This window comes from Balaenoptera ricei, chromosome 9, assembly GCF_028023285.1.
Source record: "Balaenoptera ricei isolate mBalRic1 chromosome 9, mBalRic1.hap2, whole genome shotgun sequence".
NCBI lineage: Eukaryota > Metazoa > Chordata > Mammalia > Artiodactyla > Balaenopteridae > Balaenoptera > Balaenoptera ricei.
Window position 1 is genome coordinate 102,316,830 of NC_082647.1, and position 27,206 is coordinate 102,344,035.

The following is a 27,206-nucleotide window of genomic DNA, read 5'->3' on the forward strand; positions in this document are numbered from 1 at the left end:
TTCATCTGCAGTTTCCTTCATGAGTACAGGGAGATCAAATCACTCCCCGGGTAGAAGGTAGGTAAGAAGGTGACTTGTTTCCCACTGACAAGAATTTTCACCTGTGGCCGAGATCCAATCCCAGGGTTCCGCACATTTAAGATGCAGTTGAAGAACAACAGATTGAGAGTCGGAAGAGCTATATGTCACTCAGGGCTCCCAAATGACCTTCTCATGTCCTTGGACTAGCAACCCAGCTTCCCTGAGACCAGAGTTTTCATCTGTAAAACAGATTTTCAAATAGCACAAGCTTTCTAACAACCCTACTGTGAAGAACAAGTGAGAAAATAGGAGAGAACTTTGACAAACAAATAAAACATTACACAATTATAAAGGATTATTGAGACAAGGGCTCTAAAGCAGCTTAGCTACCCAATTGCCTGACTATAGAATTATGTCCTAGACTCTAAAATCTTACTAGGTGGGACCTAAATATACCCGAGGAAGGGGCAAAGCAGAGAGAAAGGTGTGTAAGCTGCTCAGGAAATCTGTCGTGTACCATCCTTTTTCACATGGTGTGGTCACTCCTGCCCCCAAGGTTGGACTGCTAATCAGGACAGGGACAGCCAAGGCCAGACTCCAAATTGTGTGCAGGGTGCATTTAGCTTAAAGGTAAAGACATCTACCCACTTTAACAAGGCACATTCAAGTAAGAGGATGGAGTCCAGTTTCTTCCATATCATTCACACTAAAAATGAAAATACCACCCCCCAATCCAATGTAAGGAGGGAAAAGAACAAAGAAAGTATTCACGGCCCACTTCTCCCAAACAGTTACACCCACTCTGGAAGCCTGCCAGCTTCCTACCATTATTCTTTTCCAGCTCCTTGACCTGAATTAACAAACGCCATGGCCTTATTTTGAAGAGATTGGTACACAAGCTCTGGATAGGTTTCTTGACATTTTTGGAAGAAGCAGGGAATAGCTCAGGAACTATGTAGCATACAGAGCAGGAGATCTGGGACGTGGCCGGAGGAGAGCACAGAAGGTAGGCACTGGTTGTAAATTCTCCCTGTGTCTCAGTCCACCCGCTCCCACAATCAAAAGATGTTCCCTATGAAACTGAGGATACTGAATGTGAAGGGTACACCAGCTCAGCTCCAAGGCTAGGAAAAGAAATGCTGAGGAAGTCAAAGAATCAGCTCTGTTTGCCCAAAGAATGACTCTTCCCTTTAGCCATTGGAATCAGCCAAAATGTTATCTTCTAGGACTCTCTTTCTCCAACACCATTAAGCAAATTAACACCCACCCCAAGACATGTACACACATGGCCTCCCCCGTACCTCTTCCTCTATCTCAGCATTTGGCATCCTATGTTTTGTTTTGTTTTTGTTTTCTCTCTTCCATCACTATAATGCAAGTTCCATGAACGTCTGATTTCTTTGTTTATTATTATATCCCCACCACCTAGAATGACCTGAAAATAATAGGTGCCCAATAAATATCTCTGAATGAATGATACCCTGGTATCAATGTCCATGAACATTGCCCTCACCTTATTGTTTTAGATTTTTGTGCTTTTTTTCTCACTCTTCTTACCTCCTTCAATATTTTCCTTAGCCTATTCTACCATCATCATCATCATCATCATTACTGTAACCATCACATAAAATGGTTTGCATTTCTATTTGTGGAGAATTTGAAGACCAATGGCTGTCCATGGCAAGAGCCTCCTGGCAATTATTCATCGAGAACAAGAGAGACCAGTAATTGCACTTCAGTTAAACATTTCCCAACCTCCTTCAGGCAGGTTGCTTCCTTTGTGAAACCCACTTCTCAGGGTATGTTTCTCTCCAGGGCATTTGTGAAAAGTGACTAGCTTAGTTAGATAAAAGGAAAGTCATAAAATCACTTTCCTGGTGATGTCATAAATCAAAGGCAAACGGTATGCCGATCTTCTAACTCCCTGAATTGCATAGTGATTTCTAAGTGGCAAGAAACACATTTCTCTAGTGTGAGCAATTTTGTCACAGGCAGGAAAATATCTTTGGAAAATGTCTGACATATAGTAAACACTCCACATTTTTGGAACAAATGTGTGGATGAAATCCCCCTGCATGCTTCCTTTCTCCCTCCTATCTTGGTGGCTTGAATATGGGGATTTGTGGTAGAGTTAACTACATGTCCATACTTTTTTTCTCCAAAGCCCAGCTGTCCCTGTGTAGCCTCTGTCTTCCTGTACATAAAACATTCCCTGTGCATCTGGAGACTCAAAGAAAGGACCCCGCCAGTCTGCATGTGAAATTTGCAGCACTCCGCTTCTGCACCTGTGGGCTGTGTGATCTGGAATATATTTGTGTTTCCCGCTCACACTTGGAGCAGTGAGATTTGACCTTTAGAAAGCAGTGGTTGAAAAAAAAAAAAAAAAAAGAAAGCAATGGTTGAGAGCCTGTTCTTAGTTCTTTTAAAATCATGTACACATTGCAAGAGCTGGACACCTCTGCCTACTGAAAGCTGAAGGAATGTGCCTTGAAGCCAAGTCTAGACAGAATTCCAAGGCAGGGGAGTCAGTGGGACAGGGAAATCACCACAGGGTCCATGCCAACTTTCTGTCCTGCAACTTTACCATTTTTGTGTTACTGGATTTGAGCCAATATGGGAGGCCTTTGGTGCCAAGAATGACCATAACAAGTAGGCTGGGGTTTCTACTGGAGGTTAATTTAAATGTTCCACCTTCCTTCAGCTCCTCGTTTAGAGTGCATTTCCTTTCCCAAGGCAACCCCAAGATTTTCCAGGCCTCTGGTTTGCTGAGGGAAGGAGAAAGGGGAGGCTAAGCCACGCTCCATCATTTCTTAGTTTATAGCCACCTGTAAGCAATCATCCGACCAATGGGGACTTACAAAAACAATTGAATTAGGAAAATACTAATCCCAACTGTCAATGCGATGAGTCAAGTACAGAATCAAGGTGAAGGACACAGGCACCTAGCTTTCCACCTCACTCTCTGCAGACGCCCCCTCCAGCTTAACCACTCAGGGCTGCACCATCCTGAGCTGCACAGCTGGTACCCCATTAAAAGCTGGCACCCCTAACCCTCATGTGGTTCATAGCCTTTATCTTAGACTGCCCGTCTCCACCCATTTCAAAATCCATGTCCTGAGAGCAACATTCTCCCGGCGCCTGACTTTTTTTATTTAGAGTCTACTCTCTCCCACTCAAGCCACACATCCAATCAGTCCTGAAGTTCTGATGATTTGACTCTGCTCATTCACACCAACCTTCACCACAATGGCACTGGTCCAGTCCTGGTCCCACCATCTCTCACCTGGCCCTTGCTTTGTCCACTTCCTGGGCATCCGTAACTTGCTTCACTAACATTCACTTCTCAAGGATTGCGTAAGGTTGTATGTTCTAGAAGTTCTACTCACATGCATCACTTGGGACCAAATATCCTTTCTCACTCTGCTCATAACTTCCCATGTAATTTTAAAATTATTTGATGATATCTCCTCCTTAAACTCTCAGCTCCTAGACAGTAGGATTGTACCTACAATGCCTGGCCCAATATCTGGAACACAGTAGGTCCTCAAGAGATCTTTGTTGGACAGAAATGATTATCTTCACTTTCCCCCTAAACCAGTATTCTTGGCATTGATCCCTTGACTTGCTTTATTCCCTGCCTTGACAATGGTGCAGACTGCCCTTCCGGTGATGCTGCCCTTGGTGTCTTGGTGAATGACCACTTCAATCCTGACTCCTAGGGGACCTCTCAGTTGTCCCGGGATCCAGCCCTGGGCTCTCAGTAGCCCTTCTGCAGTTCTAAGACACTTTTTCAATGAGGATCTAATTCCCAAATGACTTTGAAACTAGGACTAGTGAGTTGAGTAGATAATCACTTTAAATTAAAAAGTCATCCCAGAATAAAGACAGAGAAACGTAGGGTTACACGGAAGAGGTCACAGCTGTAGCGCATCCCATTGATACAAAGGGCTGGGGTGTTAGTAGTCCTAGTACTCAGTTGGTACGAAATCAGTGTTTTTGGTTTGTTTTTCTTTCTCCCCCTGTGCCATACAGTAGGTCCTTATTAGTGATCTATTTTACATAGTGTATACATGTCAATCCCAATCTCCCAATTTACCACCCCCCTTTCCCTCTTGGTAACCACAAGTTTGTTTTCCACATCTGTGACTCTTTTTCTGTTTTGGGGCATATATCTGGAGAAAACCATAATTTAAAAAATGTTCTTTGCAGCACTATTTACAGTAGCCAGAACATGGAAGCAACCTAAACATCCATTGACAGATGAATGGATAAAGAAGATGTGGTGTATATATACAATGGAATATTACTCAGCAATAAAAAAGAGCAAAATAGTGCCATTTGCAGCAACACGTACAGACCTAGAGATTGTCATACTGAGTGAAATAAGTCAGAGAAAGAGAGAAAAGACAAGTATCATGTGATATCACTTATGTGTGGAATCTAAAAAAATGGTACAAATGAACTTATTTACAAAACAGAAATCAGTGTTTTTTCTGAATTCTGGCTGCATATCAGCATAGCTTAGGAGGCTTTTAGAAAAGTTGATGCCCAGGTACAATCCCGAAGACTCTGATTTAATCAGTCTGGGTAGAGCCTGAGTGTTGGGATCTTCTAGAAAGCCCCCTGGTTTTTTGAGCATCCACGAGAGATGGGATGGTCTACAAAGAGCTTCTTCCCATCAGGTTCTCCAGCCAGAGCAAGTCCGGTTCATTGTGGACTTCACAAAAGCTCAGGTGATCTCTCTTTAGCACAGCTTCAAATGATGCTTCAGCTTGAAATTTCACTGAGAGGAATTCATTGAAAAGAAAAGAAAAAGACTACAAAAGGATCACATTTATGTTTTTGTAACAGTTAATTTAATCACTGATGGGCACTGGCACACGTAAATATAAACCCAATGTGAATATGACAATTACGTGCATACCTCCTGAGAATGCGTGGTGACAGGCATTGCTGTGCTGTGACCTGCTGAAGTGACACACGTTTAACTTGGTCTCATATTCATTAAGGTAGGTTGGAGGACATCTTCTAGGGTGAGGGAGCTCCTTGAAAGACACAAGACACTCTCAGATTGCTCACAGCTCACCCTTCCTTCCTTCCTCCTCCCTCACTCTCTCTCTCTCCTTCCCTCTCTCTCTCTGTTTCTCTTTCTCCTCCCTTCCTTCCTTCCTTCCTTCCCTTCTTTCTTTCTTCCTTTCTTCTTTCTCTTCTTTCTGTTTTCCTGAAACAAGATGAACATCACTAAGGACATTATAAGTATGTCAACACTGGACACTATAGCTTAAGCTTAAAAACAGTTTTTTGGTTGCTGTTTTTCAGCTATTTCATGCCTGCTGCATTGCAGTTACAAGTTCAAAAATTCTGTGTTTACATTCCTTTTGGTCCTGGAAGAATATCTACCTTGAGAAGGAAGTAGCCTAGCAGAGGTTAAGCGAAGGTGTTTGATACTCACTTCATATTCACCTAGGAGACAGTAGATTACATGACTTAGTGATTGCAAAGCAATTAGAATAGTGTCTTGCATCCAGTGAGCTTTAGATAAGTGTCTGTTAAACAAAAACAAAATAAGTGTAGTGGAAAGCCGCTATTTTTGCTTTTCTGTGTCCATTTGGGTTTCATTTGGCCTTCCCCAATCAGTGAAATTCAAGTGGGACCAGAAATCCTAAAGCCCCTTCCCCAATCTTTTCTGCAGAGAGCAAGGCTTCCAGGAACAGGATTATAGCATGACCTTCATGGGGGCCTTTCCAAAATATTTGCCTTCAGTGACCCCTTCCTCCACAAAAAATATTAAAAATTACATTTTATGACTGCTTTAGTATAAAGGTGAATATATTACAAGTTGTATTCAGTATTATATATTCATTATTATTATATTATGTTTTTCTTATGATTATAAAGAACGTAAAACATTTTTGAGGGCTCCTAAAAGTATCATGGGCCCTCGGCAATGTGCCTCTTGTCCCCTAGTCTCATATTAAAGGCCTTTATTTGCCAGTTCTTTTCCTCTCCAGGACAAGATGGGAGGGTTTTGTTTTGTTTTGTTTTTGAGGTTTGGGAGAAGGCAGATTTCATAGAGAAATTATAAGTCAAATTCAAAGCAATTCAACAAGTTCTTATTAAGTATCACTATGTTTGTGAGTGCCTGTGTATCTCTCATTACACTTCTCACATTCACACACACACACACACACACACACACACACACGCACGTAGACAATCTGGTTGATAGGTCCATAATTTATCCACATCCCAAACGTTTTCCTATGAAGAGCCAGACATTCAATGTAATTCTAGTCCCATGCTATATAATTATAGTTCTTCAACTGTAAGCAACTAAGACTCTGGCTAACTTAGGTTAAGAAAGGAATTTGCTGGAAAGTTACTGGAGAACTCTCAGAATTAAGGAAAAGCCTCATGTCATTTTTCTTAAAGATACTCTGCTCTATTGTGTTTTGAAAACCAGAGTGAGAAATTTGGGCTAAGTTACAGTGTGAAAGGAAGCCATCGGATGGATTTAAAGGAGAGAAGCGACGGAAGTGATCTGATTTATACTTTCAGATAATGTCTGTAGCTGCTGCGTGGCTAGTAGATTGTAAATGTGTGGGATGAGATCAGGGTAAGTTAGGAGACACACTTCGGCCGCCATGTAAGGAATGATTGGGTTTTGCAAGTGGGAAATGTCCATGTAGAGAGCCATGGACAGAAGCAGAGCATGTTTTTAAGGCTGCGAAAGGAAAAGAAGCATCAAAGTCTCCTTCTAGAGGTTCCTAGGCTTTTGACATGACAAACTGGTCAACAGTCATGCTGCTTACTGACAAAAAAGACCAAAAATCAAACGATTAAAAAAAAAAAAAAACAGGACAAGGACGATGTTTGAGGATGGTATCAAAATTACTGTTGTGGCAGTTTGAGGTACCAGTATATTTCCAATGGAAAGGACAAGTCAGGAGGAGGTATCTGAATCTGGAGTTTCAAGGAAAGGCCAGGGCTGGGAAGATCTTGTTACAACTTTTATGAAAGCGATATTTAAGGTGATGGATCTGGGTGAATTTCCTAAGTTAAAGATACAGACAGAGAGTAGAAGAGGGCTAGGATGGAGCTCTCAGGTGAGCCCATCCACACGTGAAGGTTACTCTGAGAAGGTGGGTGAGTGGGGAATGAAAGCAAGAGAGCAAGCTTGGTGTCCCAGCAACTCAGGGACGATGCATTAAATCCTGCTGAGAGGTAAAGCCAGGAGAGAGAGGCCGCCAATGGATTTGGTGGCATAGAGGTCATGGGTGACCTTGACCAAGGCAGACTGATGGGTTTGGTGGAAATAGAGGTCTTATTAGGATGAATTGTTTTTTATCCTCATTCTATCTAGAACAATGGGGAGGAGAAAATGGGAGTTAACTGGAAGGGGTGTAGCCTCAAGGCAGGATTCTTTTAAGGTTGCATGTTTGTATGCTGATGGCAGTGATCCAGGAGAAAGGGAAATTGTGAGGATTTAGCAAACACAGGAGCCAAGTCTTTGAAAAGACTAGAGGACATGAGATCCAGGTGTGTGTGACTGGAGCCGTTAGCATTTGATGGGAATGGGGACTTCATCCCTTATCAAAGACAGAGGGCGGAGAACAGGTAGGTCAGCAGATATGGCTGGGGAGAAATGAAAAAGCTCCTAGCTAATCGTTTCCTCAATAATGAGGCAAGTTCATCAGCTGAGTGTGGAAGTGGTCATGATGTAAATGGTATGAGGATAGAGGGGTGGGAAATAGTTGGGGGAATTTGAAAATGAACGTGGAAAGGAAATACATGTAGGTGGTCCGGCGCTGTTGAGTGTCCATTTGAGATTTATGGACATGAGATGTATGAGGCCAGTCATTATACTGGGGCTTTTGTCCAGCAATGTTTAGTTGCACTGAGGCAGTAGCTGTGGCTGCTATTATTAATAATAGTACTAGCTGGTATATATTGAATGCTTACTATGTGTCAGACACTTTTTTTTTTTTTCACACACACACAGTGTATTTTATTTTTACAAGAGATAAATAGACTGACACGAAGCATTGTACATGGATGACCACAACAAAAGCAACAATGATTGCAATTACCAAACCTGAAACCCACTCATACTATGTCATAATACTGACATTCAGTCCAGTAATCCTCCACTGTAACAGCTCCTTTACTTTGCAGTGAAAATTGATTTGTATATTCTTTGCCTCTGAGTCCTTGTGGGATTTTTTTTTTTTAATTCAGACAGAAAGTCACAAAAATTATACTCATCCTCATCAGTTCACTCAGTCCCATGTAATTAAATTTTTTTTTTCATCTTGATCTTTTGTTAGCACTTTTTTGAGTTCATCAGTTTTTCATTAGAGTTCTGAAAATGCTTATTCATTCAGTTCAGCAGTACAGTCAGTTACCAGAAACCTGTACTTGTCAGAGTCTTTTCCATGAATTTCTTGAAGATGAAACCCTTTAATAGGAACATATTTGCAAAAGCATCAGAGTACACCCAGAACTGTCTGTAAATGAGAAAAGACTTAAAAATGACCACAGTTAAAGATTTGATGAAAGTTCAATAATGCAGTTGACAAGAAAATTAGTTATTTCTGAGATATACATTTTAAAGTAATAACTAGGATTATTACTTATAACATTATACCAGAACATATAAGATTTTTAGAAATTTCATGTAATGTCTGAAACATTTATATTAACATATTTCCATACAAATAACCCAATGAAAGTTTAGTATTAGTTGTTTCGTTTGTTTGTTTTTTTATACTGCAGGTTCTTATTAGGCATCAATTTTATACACATCAGTGTATACATGTCAATCCCAATCGCCCAATTCAGCACACTACCATCCCCACCCCACTGCAGTTTTCCCCACTTGGTGTCCATATGTCCATTCTCTACATCTGTGTCTCAACTTCTGCCCTGCAAACCGGCTCATCTGTACCATTTTTCTAGGTTCCACATACATGCATTAATATACGATATTTGTTTTTCTCTTTCTGACTTACTTCACTCTGTATGACAGTCTCTAGATCCATCCACTTCTCAACAAATGACTCAATTTCGTTCCTTTTTATGGCTGAGTAATATTCCATTGTATATATGTACCACATCTTCTTTATCCATTCGTCTGTTGATGGGCATTTAGGTTGCTTCCATGACCTGGCTATTGTAAATAGTGCTGCAATGAACATTCGGGTGCATGTGTCTTTTTGAATTACGGTTTTCTCTGGGTATATGCTCAGTAGTGGGATTGCTGGGTCATATGGTAATTCTATTTTTAGTTTTTTAAGGAACCTCCATATTGTTCTCCATAGTGGCTGTATCAATTTACATTCCCACCAACAGTGCAAGAGGGTTCCCTTTTCTCCACACCCTCTCCAGCATTTGTTGTTTGTAGATTTTCTGATGATGCCCATTCTAACAGGAGTGAGGTGATACCTCATTGTAGTTTTGATTTGCATTTCTCTAATAATTAGCGATGTTGAGCATCTTTTCATGTGCTTCGTGGCCGTCTGTATGTCTTCTTTGGAGAAATGTCTATTTAGGTCTTCTGCCCATTTTTGGATTGGGGTGTTTGTTTCTTTAATATTGAGCTGAATGAGCTGTTTATATATTTTGGAGATTAATCCTTTGTCCATTGATTCGTTTGCAAATATTTTCTCCCATTCTGAGGGTTGTCTTTTCGTCTTGTTTATGGTTTCCTTTGCTGTGCAAAAGCTTTGAAGTTTCATTAGGTCCCATTTGTTTATTTTTGTTTTTATTTCCATTACTCTAGGAGGTGGATCAAAAAAGATCTTGCTGTGATTTATGTCAAAGAGTGTTCTTCCTATGTTTTCCTCTAAGAGTTTTATAGTGTCCAGTCTTATATTTAGGTCTCTAATCCATTTTGAGTTTATTTTTGTGTATGGTGTTAGGGAGTGTTCTAATTTCATTCTTTTACAGGTAGCTGTCCAGTATTCCCAGCACCACTTATTGAAGAGACTGTCTTTTCTCCATTGTATATCTTTGCCTCCTTTGTCATAGATTAGTTGACCATAGGTGCGTGGGTTAATCTCTGGGCTTTCTATCTTGTTCCATTGATCTATGTTTCTGTTTTTGTGCCAGTACCATATTGTCTTGATTACTGTAGCTTTGTAGTATAGTCTGAAGTCAGGGAGTCTGATTCCTCCAGCTCCATTTTTTTCCCTCAAGACTGCTTTGGCTATTCGGGGTCTTTTGTGACTCCATACAAATTTTAAGATGATTTGTTCTAGCTCCGTAAAAAATGCCATTGGTAATTTGATAGGGATTGCATTGAATCTGTATATTGCTTTGGGTAGTATACTCATTTTCACAATGTTGATTCTTCCAATCCAAGAACATGGTATATCTCTCCATCTGTTGGTATCATCTTTAATTTCTTTCATCAGTGTCTTATAGTTTTCTGCATACAGGTCTTTTGTCTCCCTAGGTAGGTTTATTCCTAGGTATTTTATTCTTTTTGTTACAATGGTAAATGGGAGTGTTTCCATAATTTCTCTTTCAGATTTTTCATCATTAGTGTATAGGAATGCAAGAGATTTCTGTGCATTAATTTTGTATCCTGCAACTTTACCATATTCATTAATTAGCTCTAGCAGTTTTCTGGTGGCAGTTTTAGGATTCTCTATGTATAGTATCATGTCATCTGCAAACAGTGACAGTTTTACTTCTTCTTTTCCAATTTGTATTCCTTTTATTTCTTTTTCTTCTCTGATTGCCGTGGCTAGGACTTCCAGAACTATGTTGAATAATAGTGGTGAGAGTGGACATCCTTGTCTCGTTCCTGATCTTAGAGGAAATGCTTTCAGTTTTTCACCATTGAGAATGATGTTTGCTGTGGGTTTGTCATATATGGCCTTTATTATGTTGAGGTAGGTTCCCTCTATGCCCACTTTCTGGAGAGTTTTTATCAGAAGTGGGTGTTGAATTTTGTCAAAAGCTTTTTCTGCATCTATTGAGATGATCATATGGTTTTTATTCTTCAATTTGTTAATATGGTGTATCACATTGATTGATTTGCGTATATTGAAGAATCCTTGCATCCCTGGGATAAATCCCACTTGATCGTGGTGTATGATCCTTTTAATGTGTTGTTGGATTCTGTTTGCTAGTATTTTGTTGAGGATTTTTGCATCTATATTCATCAGTGACATTGGTCTGTAATTTTCTTTTTTTGTAGTGTCTTTGTCTGGTTTTGGTATCAGGGTGATGGTGGCCTCATAGAATGAGTTTGGGAGTGTTCCTTCCTCTGCAATTTTTTGTAAGAGTTTGAGAAGGATAGGTGTTAGCTCTTCTCTAAATGTTTGATAGAATTCACCTGTGAAGCCATCTGGTCCTGGACTTTTGTTTGTTGGAAGATTTTTAATCACAGTTTCAATTTCATTACTTGTGATTGGTCTGTTCATATTTTCTGTTTCTTCCTGGTTCAGTCTTGGAAGGTTATACCTTTCTAAAAATTTGTCCATTTCTTCCAGGTTGTCCATTTTATTGGCATAAAGTTGCTTGTAGTAGTCTCTTAGGATGCTTTGTATTTCTGCGGTGTCTTTTGTAACTTCTCCTTTTTCATTTCTGATTTTATTGATTTGAGTCCTCTCCCTCTTTTTCTTGATGAGTGTGGCTAATGGCTTATCAATTTTGTTTATCTTCTCAAAGAACCAACTTTTAGTTTTATTGATCTTTGCTATTGTTTTCTTTGTTTCTATTTCATTTATTTCTGCTCTGATCTTTATGATTTCTTTCCTTCTATGTGTCAGACACTTTTTAAAACACTTTACAAGTGCTTACTTTATGAGATATGTACTATTACTATATCGCTGTTACTATAGGTACAGAGACGTTAAGTAATTTGTTCAAGGTCACACAGCAAGTAGGAGCTGGAGCCCATTACAGATCCAAGCAATTAGACTCAAAAGACCACATAATTCACACCTCATAATATCATTATTAGGAAAAAGAAGGCAATGTTAATGTAAAGCATCTAGCACAGTCCTCTGCCCATAGGAAATTTTAGGTAATATGAACAGCCGCATTTCAAGAATAATATCATCTACTCCATAGAATTTTTGTAAAGTTTTAAAAAGCTGAACTATGTGAATTCTGAGCCTGGTACCTGGAACGTATAAATGCTGGTGCACATCTGCTCTGTCCACGCCCCACTAACCCAGGTGATAATCTGATCTCCAAATCCTTAGTCATTTAACTGCTGAGACTGTGTTGCCCTGTGAGGCCACTAAGTGGCGCCACCAAAGAACAAGACTGTTTAATTTACCTTCAGATCCTTAAGATACAGGTGGGCCAGTGGAAGTTAGACCTTGACAACCAAAAGAAGAGTTGTCATAAATAAATAAATAGATGGCTAGAGAGAGGGATAGAGTTGCATTTCAATCATGTGCTGGGGCAAGCAAATAAAACAAAGAGTATGTGTATCCACAGAGACTGTTATGGGATAGGCAGGCAACAAGGACCGGTGCACATTTCTTGGGCTTGCAAGCTAAATAATGAGACAGCAATCTTGCCTACTCTCTCAAAGCCAAGCTATACTACAAAACTGACAGATCCATGGGTCAGACAACATTTCAAACGGTGGCTCGGACACATACGTATTTCCTTTGCATACCACCAGCACAGGTAACTGACACACAGAGCTGTAACTCAGGAAGGTCTGTGCTCCTGCTATTTCTCTAGCTGCCACCTCCATCCAAGGTCAAGAAATGAAAATACCTAGTGTTCCAAGGAACGTTGCCTCATCGGGACTCTATTCCGGGCATCCCCCTTTGTGCAGCACCTACATTCCAGTCGTTGTTCTCTGAATGGCGACAGTCAGCCGCAGAAACAGCCCTGCATACTTTTCCTCTTTATTTCTCTCTAAGCAGTGATGTAATGAGATTGAAATCTCTGCCTGTTTACTGTATCATCACCAATAGCTCAATGACTCTATGGTATTCTGGAAAAGGCATAGATACAATTAAAATATGAGTAAAACAAATAGCTAAAAACCCCCCCGCCCTGCCACATTATCATGGCCTGGGGGTATATATTCCAAGTTCACCCTCCCCCCATCCCTGGCCATCTCCATGCCTTTCTACTGTTTCCTGGATCACCCCACTAGGGCCATATGTATCTGCTTGTAGCCAGTGCAACTGAGCTCCCCAAACACAGATTCCCATGAAAACTGAACAAAAGAGGAGGGAGAGGGAGAGCATGTTAAATGTCTCATTAGGCCTTCTGTCTGATTCTCATTAGATCCGCTGACTGCTTCTCATTAGGCCCATTGCCTCAACTTCTTTCAGGCCCTGAATATGTAGGCCAGTGCTTATTGTCATGGTTGGTCGAGAAGATCCATTTCATTTATTCATAAATTGAATGTGGCCTCTGAAAAGTCCCAGGCAATTTCTTTTGGGCAAATTTAAGACAGCCTTACTGTTGTTAGTTGCTATTTTTTCGAGCATTCCAAAGCAGGGGAGGCAGAAGAAATAATTTAAAAGACCCAGCACGAAAACTTCCAACCCTGCTGCAGAACTGGGGCACGGAGAGGTAATTGTTGCAGCCAAGAGGCCGGCCTGATGTGCAGACATCAGTAACGGGTGACATCGTGGGCAAAGTCACAAATACCACTGGGTTCAGAAAGTAACCGTTGCGGATATAACCAGAGGCCCAGCGGGCAGGGTACGGAAGAGGAGAGCTGTCAGGGCACATCAGTGAGCTACAAGTTCTGTCTTCTCTGCCCTCTGGGAACATTTGTCCAGTGTGTTGAATTAAGAGGCAGATAATAACACAGAAAAGTCACCATGCAGTTGCATATTCTACAAGTTACGTGTGTAGTGCATTGCCCTTGTGAAAAGAAATCACCTCTATCTCAGTGTTCCTCTGAATATAAAACAAGTGCCTGATCCCTTCCACTGGGAAGAAAACTCCCAAGATACAGCAGGTCGGGAATGGAACTTACGGATGACATGATGTGGGTGACATCGGTGGACGTGGCCCTGATGGTCACATAAAATACATGTCTCCAGTGGAAGAAACAGGTATTGATGAGCGTTTGCTCCAAAAGTGGTAAACAAATGCTTACTTTCTCTATTCTCTCTTTGCTCTTGTTTTCTGTCTTGATGTTTGAATTTCTCATTCAGCGAACATGATGTGATCCCAAGATGGTTTTGAGAGTCATCTGGTGCCTCAAGTCAGAGAAGTGATACTCCCAAGGAATTACTTTTTTTTTTTTTTAATTTATTGGAGTATAGTTGATTTATAATGTTGTGTTAGTTTCAGGTGTACAGCAAAGTGAATCAGTTATACATATACATATATCCACTCTTTTTTTTAGATTCTTTCCCCATATTGGTAATTAAAGAGTATTGAGTAGAGTTCCCTGTGCTATACAGTAGATCCTTATTATTTATCTATTTTGTATACAGTAGTGTGTTTATGTCAATCCCAATCTCCCAATTTATCCCTCCCCTCCTTACCCCCTGCTAACCATAAATTTGTTTTCTATATCTGTGACTCTATTTCTGTTTTGTAGATAAGTTCATTTGTACCCTTATGTTAGCCAAGGAATTACTTTTTTTTTTTTCCTGGACAGTCAAGTTCAAAGGAAAATCAAATGCTTCCCCGTCAACTGAAATCAAATACTTCCCCCTCAACTGAATGTATGATCTGGGTTTGTTAGAGGCCTTTAGAGGAAAGTCAGACTGCCCAAGAGAGACATTTGTGAAATTACTTGTCACCCTAAGATTGGACACCTTCTCCCTGCCCTGGGCCCCGACGCAGAGGGCAGAGAATAGGTGCCCCCGTATGAAACCTTTTCCTGCTCAGGAAGTGAGGCGGGTATTCCCTAAGGAGGGAGGAGGGGGATGAGTCAGAGAAGAGGCAGCGGGTGTGGTTCCTTCCAGACATGCTGCAGCTGCTTTGTAAGCCGGAAAGACATGGTCACTTCTCCTTTGTGGGTTTTGCCTTTATTTGCAATGTCCCATTTTTGAGATAAAACTGGAATCCTGTTTTTATCCTGTGCTATACGAAGAATTTCTGTCTCGGGACATGGCCATATCAATGAAGTTGCATAGTTTTAAGGTTAGTTATTGCCTTTGTATCAGGGTATGTGGTCAGTCGTAGAAGGACCTACATCGAGTTTAAAGAATAGAACTTTCTGGTATGAAAGGGCATGGTCATGCCAAAGATGCTTCTTTGAAAGTTTTTATTTCCTTTTTTTTTTTTTTTCCTCCACCTTCAACATTGACTTCTAAGTGTGTTTCAGCATCCTTGGTGAGCCGTCCTCATGCTGCTAAGCACTCTCACTTTGGAGGACTCGACCTCTGAGCATTTCAGGAAATCTGTATCCCAGACTGTGCTCATTCACAAACCTTCACCAACAAAAACTGTTTTTCTCCCAATTGGCTCAGGGAGTTCACTGTTTCATGAAGGCCTTCTAAGATGGCAGGTCTCTGTGCTTTAATATCTGAAAGAGAGATTCTTATTGGTACCTGTGGGCCATGATTTTGGGGATGACATAAAAATTTTGGCTCCAAAGCTCTTTAGCAAAAAGCCCAGTTCAGAGACAGGCTAGAACAATGGGCTGAAAATGATCTTGGCCTTTCAAGTGCTTTATCCTGTCCAAAGTTCCAGTGTGAGAACCTGATCTCCCAGAAAGTATTTCTTTTATTTGCCAACCACAGAGAATCACTGACAAAACTAATTAAAGAATTTGAACCTCATTCTGTCTTTTGTTAGCTGACCCTCAACCAGGGGCTGGACTTGAAACAAAGACGGTCTGAGCCAACAAGATATAGAATGTGAGGCTCTCAACCAGGGTAAAGAGGGCTGCGTGCGCTCATTCGCTTAGAAAGAGCTACTTGAGCACAAAATACCTGGCCTTTTTTTTTTCCCCCCCTTTTTTACAATGGAAAACGCGTTGGGTTGCCATCAGAAATAATGAAGTTTGAAGTTCCTGAAAGTTATTCATTTATTGGACTCGACTTTCCACCCTTTTCTTGAATTCCAGGAGCCAGGTCAAGACACTGAGCTCTCATGGAAAATTAAGCAGTTTTGCAAAGGTGCTTAAAAAAATATGCTTGTTTCAGGTTTCAGACTCTCAAGGGGATGATGGTCGTTGACTCCAGGCTTAAGACAACGATAAAGACTTCCAGGTAGGAATGGACTTAGGTAGAACCTGACCAGTCTACCTGAAAAGCCTCCTGCCCCAAAATACCTGGTCTTATCCTGGATATTCACCCTTCTTGCTTTTTTTTTTTTTTTCCCCCTACATTTTAAGATTGCACAGTTTGGCAGTCATAGTAATGATCACATGGAATGGCATTTATTGACTGAATATCTTGGCTGATTCAAGAATGACTATTCTAAGATTGTGGAATGATTTCTGAAAGTTACGTAATCATCCACTGAAGTGAAGGGATCCATTATAACATGCATCTTCATTAGTTTGTTAGACAACTGACATAAACTCAAAGAAGAGGGGCCTCAGGGAGGCTCCTGGAAAAAAAAATATTATTTTATTGATCTGGAAAAATATTAGAATTAGAGATTCATATTTTATTTTTAAAATTAAAGAATAGAAACACAAATACGATTTCATTTTCAAACATTTTTTTTTTTCCGTTTTAACTTTGGTAACAATAAAACAAAGATTTTCGCACAGAGTCATCAGATAGAAATAAAGGGTGGGTCTCGTGTCTCAAGTTGTCCGCTAACCCGACTTACTGTTAACCTACCGATCAGTCTGCATGGTCTGGTTTGATCAGTGGAGACTGTCCTCATTGAAAAGACTTTTCTAAAAGCATTTTACATCAAGTCAAGGCCTCCTTAATCCAGAATAAAGCTAAGTATATACAAGAGTGACTAAATGTAAACAAAAGGTCAACTCAAGCATGAGCTCAGAATGGGGGCTCATGCGCTTCTCTCTGAGTCTGGCTGTAGCATCATTTCTGCTTTGTGCATGCCTTAGGATATCACCCAGGAGACCGGATGCAGTGCTGTGGCTTGTCTTCTAAGCCCCTCACTCTGGAGACCTAGCCTTCAATGCCAGATAGATTCTCTTGCAAATGACCAAATACTTGACTTTGAACTTTTAAGGAAAGATTTAATATGGGGTGATCAATGAGTGAAAGTGCATTATGCAATCCCAGAAGTATGCAAAAAGTCAGGAAAAGAAAAGGGAAATTAACATTCTTGGATTATTTGACCATGAGAGCATGAAAATTGCTTTCAATAAAGCCTCCTATGACAATGGGGTCTTGAAGGAATTGCAACTGAGGAGATCCAAAGAAAAATGAAATAGCCGTATGTATTTTTTTTTTAAATCTCTGTGTTCAATTGTGCTATGTAGAAGCCACTATTTTCTCCTCCCTTAACAAAATCTTGGGTGTATTCCATAACTTCCTGGTCACATTTGGTAATTAAAACTTAGTGTGGCTTAATTTAAACCCTTAATTGCATATCCAATTTACAGCTAGAGCTGCGACTCTGACTGTTTAGAAAGAGGATGGGGGGCAAGATCTGGCTCTGGATCAATGCTGTCCTCTTCTTCCTCTAGACCTAGATACTTGGGAGCCTGAAGCAGGGCTAGGGAACTCAAGAATCCTTCCTTAAATGTCCACTCACTCTCGGGAGGGAGGCACCTCTGGACATTGTTCTGATTCTTCCTGGTTCCACCTACTACTAGTGGTTTCCCCACAGGTGGAGTATGTGGGTTTTTAAGCTTCCCCCCACCCTCCCCAATTCAGCCATGTCTGCCATTAGCCCTCCATCCCGGGTCTTGACTTGGTGGCTACTGAAGGAATCCCATAGCTCCTGTACCCAGCACCTCCACTAATATCTGGGCTCCCTCAGGTGGAGCCAATGAAAGGCGGGGGTCCTCTTTCACATCATCCAAGAATGGAAGAAAACTAGGTGGGCTGGGGATCATCCTGCCCTTCCCAGGTATTTCCACCACAGTTCCTCCAAGTTCTGATACTCATGCCTTCAGAAATTTCTAGGCTGGAAGAAGGTCAGGGACTTCCCTGGCAGTCCAGTGGTTAGGACTTCACCTTCCAATGTAGTGGGGCATTGCTGGTTGAATCCCTGGTCAGGGAGCTGGGATCCCACATGCCTGGCAGCCAAGAAGCCAAAACATAAAGCAGAAACAATATTGTAACAAATTCAATAAACACTTAAAAAAAAATGGGCCACATCAAAAAAAATCTTTAAAAATATTTTAAAAAGAGGGTCACAGATTGCATATTCCTACATGCTTTGCCACCCCTCAGGGCTACACATCAAGCTCCCCCAAGAGCTCTGGCAGCCACTCTTCAATGGAAACATCCTGAGGGAGGGTCTGAGAGCTTTGGAGGTTCAGAAGGCCTCCAATTAAAGAATGAAATGCCAATTCCCCTTTATTGCAAGTACCCCAGTCATTATAAGTGACTCTTCTGGAGCCTCCCCCCCCACTTGGTTTCGGAAGTGGAGACATACTCTTCCCGGTCCCCTGGTTAGGGTGAGAACAGACTGGTACCAGTGCACTGTAATTCCCACATCGCCCTTACTAAGCCGTCTTCTCTAGACTGGGGAGGGCCCGGTAGGATGGTGCTTGGTGGCAGTGGGACCATCCTACTGCCTCTCAGACACCCTAAAGTGTAGTTTCTGGTCCTAATGCATGATGGTTTCTTTATGGGTCCTGTTAGAATATGAAGGTACCTCTGATTCCAATGGTATTAAATATCTTGTTATACTAGCAAAATTGGACATGACTTAAAAGTGACTTGTTTGGGGGGGAAATGTGGTTCCAAAAAATGCAAGTTCTAAGGTAAGTGATGGACAATTGAATGAAAGATTACATTTCACACACCCTGTTTAAACCAGTTTTTTTTAATATTCGGGGCTCAAAGGATAAGCTTTTTCTTCACGAAAATTAGAGAAAGGAGCCTGAATTGAGCTCACCTTCCCAAATCGCAGGCATAGAGCCACAGGACGGATAAAGGTAGAGTCACGAGCATATGTTGTATCACATGCCCCCTGAATTCAGCTTCCAACTTACAGCTTAAAGATCTTTGGGTCACCCATGCATCCGTCTTTCCTTCCATCCTTACACCCATCCATTCATCCATCTCCGTGTCCTGATTGTTATCAATTACATTGTTATAACACAGTGTTTAATTATGTGGTCCAAAGGTCAATTGCACTAGAATCATCTGGAGTATTAACAAGTACCCCAGATAAATCTGATTAAAGTTTGGAAAACTAATGAGAAATTAAAGTTTGTGAAACTCTGGGCTACACTGAAAACTATAGTATGGCCCTTTCTCACCAATGAAATCAGTGGTCAGTCTCCTCAGTGACATTTTCCCAGGCATGAACGGCCTCGTGAAGAACTTTCCCTTGAGACCTGGTCCAACATGTTTTATTCACATGCAAACTGGAATGTGCACATCTAAATAAAGTGAGTCTACAAGTGTTTGCTCAGTATATGAAAGGTTTTTGTAAAGTGCATTCAGAGAGTTCAGATCAAAAGTAAACTGACTTACTACCCCTAACCCTGCCCGATAGACTTATACCACCCAATAGCAAGTACTCTTCACCGTCTGAAATTATTGTTTATTATTTATTTGTTTTTGGCTCATTCTCCACCTTTGCAAATCTGAATGTAAACTCTTCGATATTAAGAACGTTGCCTGGGGGCTTCCTTGGTGGCGCAGTGGTTGAGAATCTGCCTGCCAATGCAGGGGACGTGGGTTCGAGCCCTGGTCTGGGAAGATCCCACATGCCGCGAAGCAACTAGGCCCGTGAGCCACAGTTACTGAGCCTGCGCGTCTGGAGCCCGTGCCCCGCAACAGGAGGGGCCGCGATAGTGAAAGGCCCGCGCACCGCGCTGAAGAGTGGCCCCCGCTTGCCGCAACTAGAGAAAGCCCTCGCACAGAAACGAAGACCCAACACGGCCATAAATAAATAAATACATAAATAAAAATAAATAAAATAAAAAAAAAAAGAATGTTGCCTGCTTGTTCACTGTGATCCCAGCACCTGGATTAGTACCCAGCACGTAAGAAGCATGCAGTTAGCTTCTGTTAAGAACTCAGTGAGCCACATAAATATATGAGTAGAACACAAATTTTGCCAAAACAATCAGAAGGCACTGAAATGGACTAGGGATCACAGAAGGTTGAAGAGTTGTTGGGGTTGATTTTGGAAATATTCCTAGAGGCATCAATCTTGAGCTGAAATCTAAAAACCCTTCTGAAAGGTGTAGAGAATGGAAAGTAGAAACTTGCTGCTCCTCTGTAGACTAATTCAGGCAGAGGCCTTGAGGCAGAAATTGAGAAATGGGTTTTGAAAAATCAGAAGCCCAGCTTTGCTGGAGCAGAGAGACCCTGGAGAGAAGGAACACATGAGATGGGGCACCGAGGTGGAGCAAGTGGAGGCAAGTTGGAATCAAGGGTCAGAAGTTTCTATTTGGTCCAGATGGTAATACGAAGCCACTGGAGGGCCATGTTTACACATTTTCAAAATCCAATTAGGATACCACATGTTTTTATGGTCTAATCCCCCATTTTGGACCCATTAAATAAATTAGTTGAAAGAGAAAAACAAAGGGAAAAATAAAACGATGTGTCATTCAATAGCATTAGGAAATCATGGGATAAATGTGTGAAGTTGGACTGTTTGACCTGGAACCAAATTAATCCAAATGTGGTCTTGATGACCGAGTCTCCAGCTGAACAAAGGCCCACACCAATGTTTGAAAATATGAACGGCTAAGAAGGGAAAAAAAAAAAAAAGATGGTGGTTTGGGTGAGGAAAATAGGCATCTCTCTCCCTTTGAATGGTTTAGACATCCCCCTAATGAGGGCGGAAGGCTAGGCCAGCTGATTTTGCGTGCTCGATTCCAAGCTCTAGAGTCTAACTAACTCTTCTGTAAGAACACTGCTTGAGACACAGGAGGAAGCAGCTGTGTGAGTGGAATTCCCTCTGGAGAGGAAGGAAGGCCAGCCATCCAGATGGGATCAGACAGAGGATGGGAGAGAAAGCAGCTCTGGGAAGAGGGCAAGACTAGGACTGCGGCAGCTACTGCCCGTCCTTTCCTCAGCCTTTGCCACAAATCAGAACCTACAGAAAATGGTGTGTAGTGGCCCAACGAGCGGGAAGACAGAGGAAAATGCTGTTTTCTTGAGACAGTCACCATCCTCATCCTCCTGTGCTAGGACGATTTCATTGCTTAGAACCCCATGACTCAAAGTGTGGTTCCCCAACAGGGGCATCCATAACCCCCAGGGGCTTCTGAGAAATACAGCGACTTTGACCTCACCCTAGACTTACTAAGGAAGACTCTGCACTTTCACAGTCTTTCCCAAATGATTCATAAGCATGTTAAAGTTTGAGAAGCGCTGTGTCAGAAGATTTGGAGCAAAGTAGATAAAATCAGAGGTGAGAAAATTAGAGGTGAGAGAATGACTGTAATCCCCTGGGACAGGAAGCAGTGTTAAGTAGTCCCACCCCCCTGCCAATGGAACTTGGACAGTTTACAAGAATCGCTGCAGACCCACCCACTTATATCCAACCATGGAGACTCAGACTCACAGATGTACACTTGTGCACACAAATAGGAGTCCCTGGGAATGCATCGGTGGGAGAATTTCTGCTGTGTCCAACCTCAGATCAGCTTGTTTGTTTTCTTTACAATGTGACTTCGGAGCTACTGTCTTTTCCCTGAATTACACCCAGCTCCTTTCATCAATTATGTTTCATGTTCTTTCCCTGTTTTACTTCATACTCCACTCTTGAATCTTTCTTGAGTGCAGCCCCAGGTCAACCAATAACTGGCGAAGCCAAATCACGACAGTTAGAACCGCAGTTATTTGCCATTCAGCTGGAAAAATAATGATTCCCCAGCTTCTCAAGTGTGGAAATTTCTCGGAACCAGCCTCTTTCCAGGGCCTAGGGACCCTCCCGCATTAGTTCCAGTGAACTTTCCATCACTCGTAAGTATTTTCTTATACTCCTCAGGAGGGCCCAGACTTGATTAGCTTACACTCCACTGTGCCTCTTCCCATCACCTCGAAAGCTCCTTATTGCTTTTCTGTGTAGTTTTTAAGTCTCCGTTAAGGGCACGGCACTAACCTGACTTAGGGCAACGGTTCACGTCTGACGAATCTGGGTTCAACCTGGCTCCAGGTGTCTGTGGCCCTGGTGAAGTTCCTCAGTCTTTAGGAGCTGCAGATTCTTTACCTGTAGAATGGGAATAATAATACCAGCCGCATAGAAATTTGTCATCATTATCAAAGAGGCAATGTTACCTAAAGTTGTCAGCATGGCACCTGCCCATGGCAAGTGCTCAAAAAATGATAAGTGATAGCTAGCTGGGGCCTTTGATGGTAAATTAGGTAATCCTGACTTATAAGAAGCATTAGTCTATCCAAATGCCTCATTTATACTGTGATTACTTCACTTCTCTCTGGACAGGGCTACCCTAAGATTCATGTAGGTTTTAGATGAGAAGATCGTCCATTCAATTACACTACTCTTACATCCAGAGAAACTGAAAGAAAAATCCAGTAAAAGAATGCCAAGTCAGGAAATGTATCATGATGAAGCTGTGGGTGTACTTTTTGACTCTCAGGATCTACGATGAAAATTCTAAATAAAAGGCAAAAGAGCTCGACCTTGTTTAAGTATTTCCACATTCAGAACTCTTGTAAATATCTGTATAAGCGGATTACACGGCTGTCAGCACACTAAGGCCATCTGCAAGCCACCATTGATAATCCAAGTAAAGAATGTCTGATACAATCTTATACTGTGATTTTGTTTTTTTTAACTAAAAAGTCACTTCTGTGATTGCAGAAAGTTTTGTCCCGTGCAATTGACTGTGCTGTTTCATAACAATGATAAACACAAATGGCATTTCACTACAAACTGTGGAAATACTACATGATTTCTGCTCCTTTGGCTGACCAGTCATTTATCACAGGTCATTTACATAGGGCTGGATGGCTTGGTAAACTAATCACTCAACTCCTTCATGTGGTACTGCGTTCTTCTTAGTACATCATGTGAAATTAGTTTGATGATTTCAGTTCCTTCTCCTGGGAGCCACAGCCCAGTTCATAGACAAACCAAAAACAATTTGGCTGAACCCACGAGCCTGAGTCCACATCAGGGGACAAGAGTGTCTTTTTTTTTTTTTTCTTAAGTGTACATTTAAAAAAATTTATTTATTTATTTATTTATTTATTTATTTGGCTGCGTCAGGTCACCGTCGCGGCGCACGGGCTCTCCAGTTGTGGCGTGCCGGCCTTAGAGTGCACGGGCTTAGTTGCCCCATGGCATGTGGGATCTTAGCTCTCTGACCAGGGATCCAACCTGCGTTCCCTGCATTGGAAGGTGGATTCTTAACCACTGGACCACCAGGGAATTCCCGACAATAGTGTCTTGATGTTGGATTCATGGACAGCCAGTGAGTCAGTTCTGACTTCTGAGAAGGAAGCTTTGGCTGAGGACAGAGATAAAAATACAGTAATAGAAAAAAAAAAAGTGATGTCTGTGTGTGCATGTGTGCATAGGTGTACATATGCATGTATTTTTGTTTTTTAGAACTTTGCAACAGGTTTTCATTTTTGCTTTCTATCTATTACAGTGTCTGAAACCTAAAGAAATACATTTTCTTTTCAAATTTGGATGTGTGTGTAAATATCATTTGTCTGGACTCAGCACACTCAATGCCATGGTTTCTCGGTCTCTATCGGCTCTGAAATCATCAAGCTTTGTCTGTCTGTGCACGTGTGTACACGTGTGTGTGCGTGTGCATGTGCGTGTGTTTGTGGCTCTAGTTATGAGCTAATGGAGGAAGGCAAATATTCTGACAGAATTTCAAGGGGCTACCTAATAAAATGTTGATCATGACATAGGTTATTTGCTTTGAAAAAAAGAGAAACATTTCTTTAAATTTTTTTTCCCACTGGTTTGTTTATCCTCCTAATCTCTCACAACAACATTCCTGGTCTCACACGCTCTTCCAAAACTTTGCAAGGCTTCAACAAAAGGTGAGGTCTAAATCCCGTCTTTAAAAGTGTGCCTTTTTGTAACTTCCCCGGTGAATAAAATACCATGGATGCGAGGCTACATGACTTCTGAGGCTGCAGCATAAGGAGCTTGTAGCGTCTCTCTCTCTCTCTCTCTCTTTCAGCCTCTCTCCCACATGTCTTGAGAACCCTGAGCTGATATGTAAGGAGTACACCCCTCCCTGAAAAAGGGAACCCTCCTACACTGTGGGTGGGAATGTAAATTGGTGCAGCCAATATGGAGAACAGTATGGAGGTTCCTCAAAAAACTAAAAATAGAGTTGCCAGATGACTCAGCAATCCCACTACTGGGCATATACCCAGAGAAAACCATAATTCAAAAAGAGACATGCACCCCAATGTTCACTGCAGCACTATTTACAATAGCCAGGTCATGGAAGCAACCTAAGTGTCCATCGACAGAGGAATGGATAAAGAAGATGTGGTACATACATACAATGGAATACTACTTGGCCATAAAAAGGAATGAAATAGTGCCATTTGCAGAGACGTGGACAGACCTACAGACTGTCATACAGAGTGAAGTAAGTCAGAAAGAGAAAAACAAATATCACATAATATCACTTATACGTGGGATCTAGAAAAGTGGTACAGATGAACTTATTTGCAAAGCAGAGGCAGAGACACAGATGTAGAGAACAAACTTATGGATACCAAGGGGGGAAGCGAGGGTGGGATGGATTGGGAGATGGGGATTGACCTATATTATACACACTACTATGTATAAAAGAGATAATTAATGAGACCCTACTGTATAGCACAGGGAACTCTACTCAATGCTCTGTGGTGACCTAAATGGGAAGTAGATCTAAAAAAGAGGGGATATATGTATATGCATAGCTGATTCACTTTGCTGTACAGCAGAAACTAACACAACATTGTAAAGCAACTGTACTCCAATAAAAATTAAAAAAAAAAAAAAAAAAAAGGAGTACACCCTCCCTGAAGCTGCCGTGCTGGAGGCAACCTGAGGAGAGACCACACTGCAGAGGGAGCCGTGCCCGAGAAGCCCAGGGGCCCAGCTCCCAGCTCTCTTGACTTTTCTCAGCTGAGGCAGTAAACTTGCACGGGGCCGAGGGAGCTTTCAGACGACCCCGCGCCCCACCCTCACGCTGCCCTCGCCAGCCTGCCTCCCAGCCATCCCAGCCGAGATGCACTCATCCAGACGGGCGGAGATAAACTGTCCCCACCAAATCCTGTCCGAATCACAGATTTATGAGCAACATAAATGCGGTTAAGTTACTCCATTTGGGGGTGGTTTGTTACACAACAACGGATAAACTGGAGCACACACCATGTGAAATTAGCTTGATGATTTTTTTTTTCCCTTTGGGGAATTTTTTTAAATTTGGGGAACCGTAATCCAATTCTAAGACAAAACATTTGACTGAATCCACCAACCTGGGTTCACACGGGAGGGCAGTTGTGACTTGATGCTGATTTGGCGAAAGTCAGCGGCTTCTGAGAAGGAGCCTTTGCCTGGAGAAGCAGATAATAATATATATTTTTTAAAGTCTGTGTAACAACATTGTACCCATGCCAGTTTCCTGGTTTTAATACTGAACTGTGGTTACATAAAACGAAAACATTGGGGCAAACTGGATGAAGTGTACATGGGATCTCTCTGTGAAGTTTTGCAACTGCACGTGAATCTAATTGTTTCCAAAAAAATTATAAGTGGCTGTATATGAGTACGTGTGTGTGTGTGCGTGTGTGTGTGTGTGTGTGTGTGTGTGTGTGTTGGGGTGGAGGATGTGGTGAATGGATTGAGTTGCAATGGCCAATATTCTGGTGGAACGTCCGGTGACTAATAAAAGTTTGATCATTACATATATTAGCTACTGTTTAAAAAAGAAACATCAAATTTAGATATTTTTATTAATTAATTCACGGCCACCCCATCAGTCTCACATCAGATTTAAGAAGTGAGAAGGGGCATTTTACTTGCACCTCAATTTGCACCACTTTCATACTGGAAAACCATGATAAGTATTGATAAAAGGGATCTGAAAACTGTAAAGGAATCCCAGCCTCTCCTGGTGGGTTCCAGTTTCTTCCAGGCTACTGAGAGGACTTGGGGATGTGATTGCCAGGCTGGAGGTGATAATCCCTGAAGGGAAAAGCTACCAAACTTGACATTAATCCCAGGAATCAGTTTGAACTGATGACTAAAGAGATGTTTTTTTAAACAAGGGAAAATGAAACTAGGGAGAGTTGCACGGCCACACAGGATCCCTAAGAAAACTTTTACTCAGCTTTCTGAATTCCCTGTTTTTATCATTAGATTTCTTTTACTGGTAGGTGGAGGAAGATGGCAGACATAATACCTTAGGGATCTGACACAGCATTCACAGCACCCAGAGAAGCAGGTTGGAGAAATTGGAAATGACCAAATGAAAATGTAGAGCATAGATTAGCCCACGTATGGCATATGCTGGAAATCTATTCATTTCCCAATAACATACCTGAGAACTGTGGGGTTTTTTTAATTAAAAAAATTTTTTTTAAAATTTTTGGCCGTGCTGCGCAGCTTGCAGGATCTTAGTTCCCCAACCAGGGATCGAACCCGGGCCCCCAGCAGTGGAAGCGTGGAGTCCTAACAATTGGACTGCCAGGGAATTCCCAGAATTGTGATTTTTTTTTTTTTAAACAAAAAGACAAGTATTATTGCAAGCAGAACTTTTTAATTAAAGGAGAGATACAATTACAGGCAGGAGATATTGATGTGGATCCTTAACATTGAGAAGACTTTTTCTCCCCAGCAGTCTGGTGGTCATTGAAGGAGTCAGGAGTGAAAAGACAGACAATGAAGTAGAGCTGGAACTCAAATAAGAGCCTCTTGTCTCAGAAAGAAGACTGATTAATTGATAGTGGCGTGAATGGAGGCTTTTTGCTTTGCATGGTTTGATGGCATGTGCAGGCTTGTGTGTGTGTGTGTGTGTGTACACATGCTGATTTTAAGCGATTGATGCAGCAAAATAAATTAGTGTAGATGATTACTGAAAACGGTTGTGATCAGAGATTTTCAAACTTGGCTGATCCTTACCTCCTGTAGGGTTTTTAAAGTGTAGATTCCCAGGCCCTACTCCAGACCTTGTG

The 27,206-nt window shown here is 41.6% G+C and overlaps 1 protein-coding gene across 1 annotated transcript in view; it reads left to right on the top strand.

The window, feature by feature from the left end:
* The window catches only part of SUGCT (succinyl-CoA:glutarate-CoA transferase), a 790,246-nt gene extending 774,059 nt beyond the window's left edge, over positions 1-16,187 (top strand). Inside the window, 1 exon segment of the mRNA XM_059934212.1 lies at positions 16,122-16,187. The gene's annotated coding sequence lies outside the window, so the exon portion shown is untranslated.
* Positions 16,188-27,206: the final 11,019 nt, after the last annotated feature.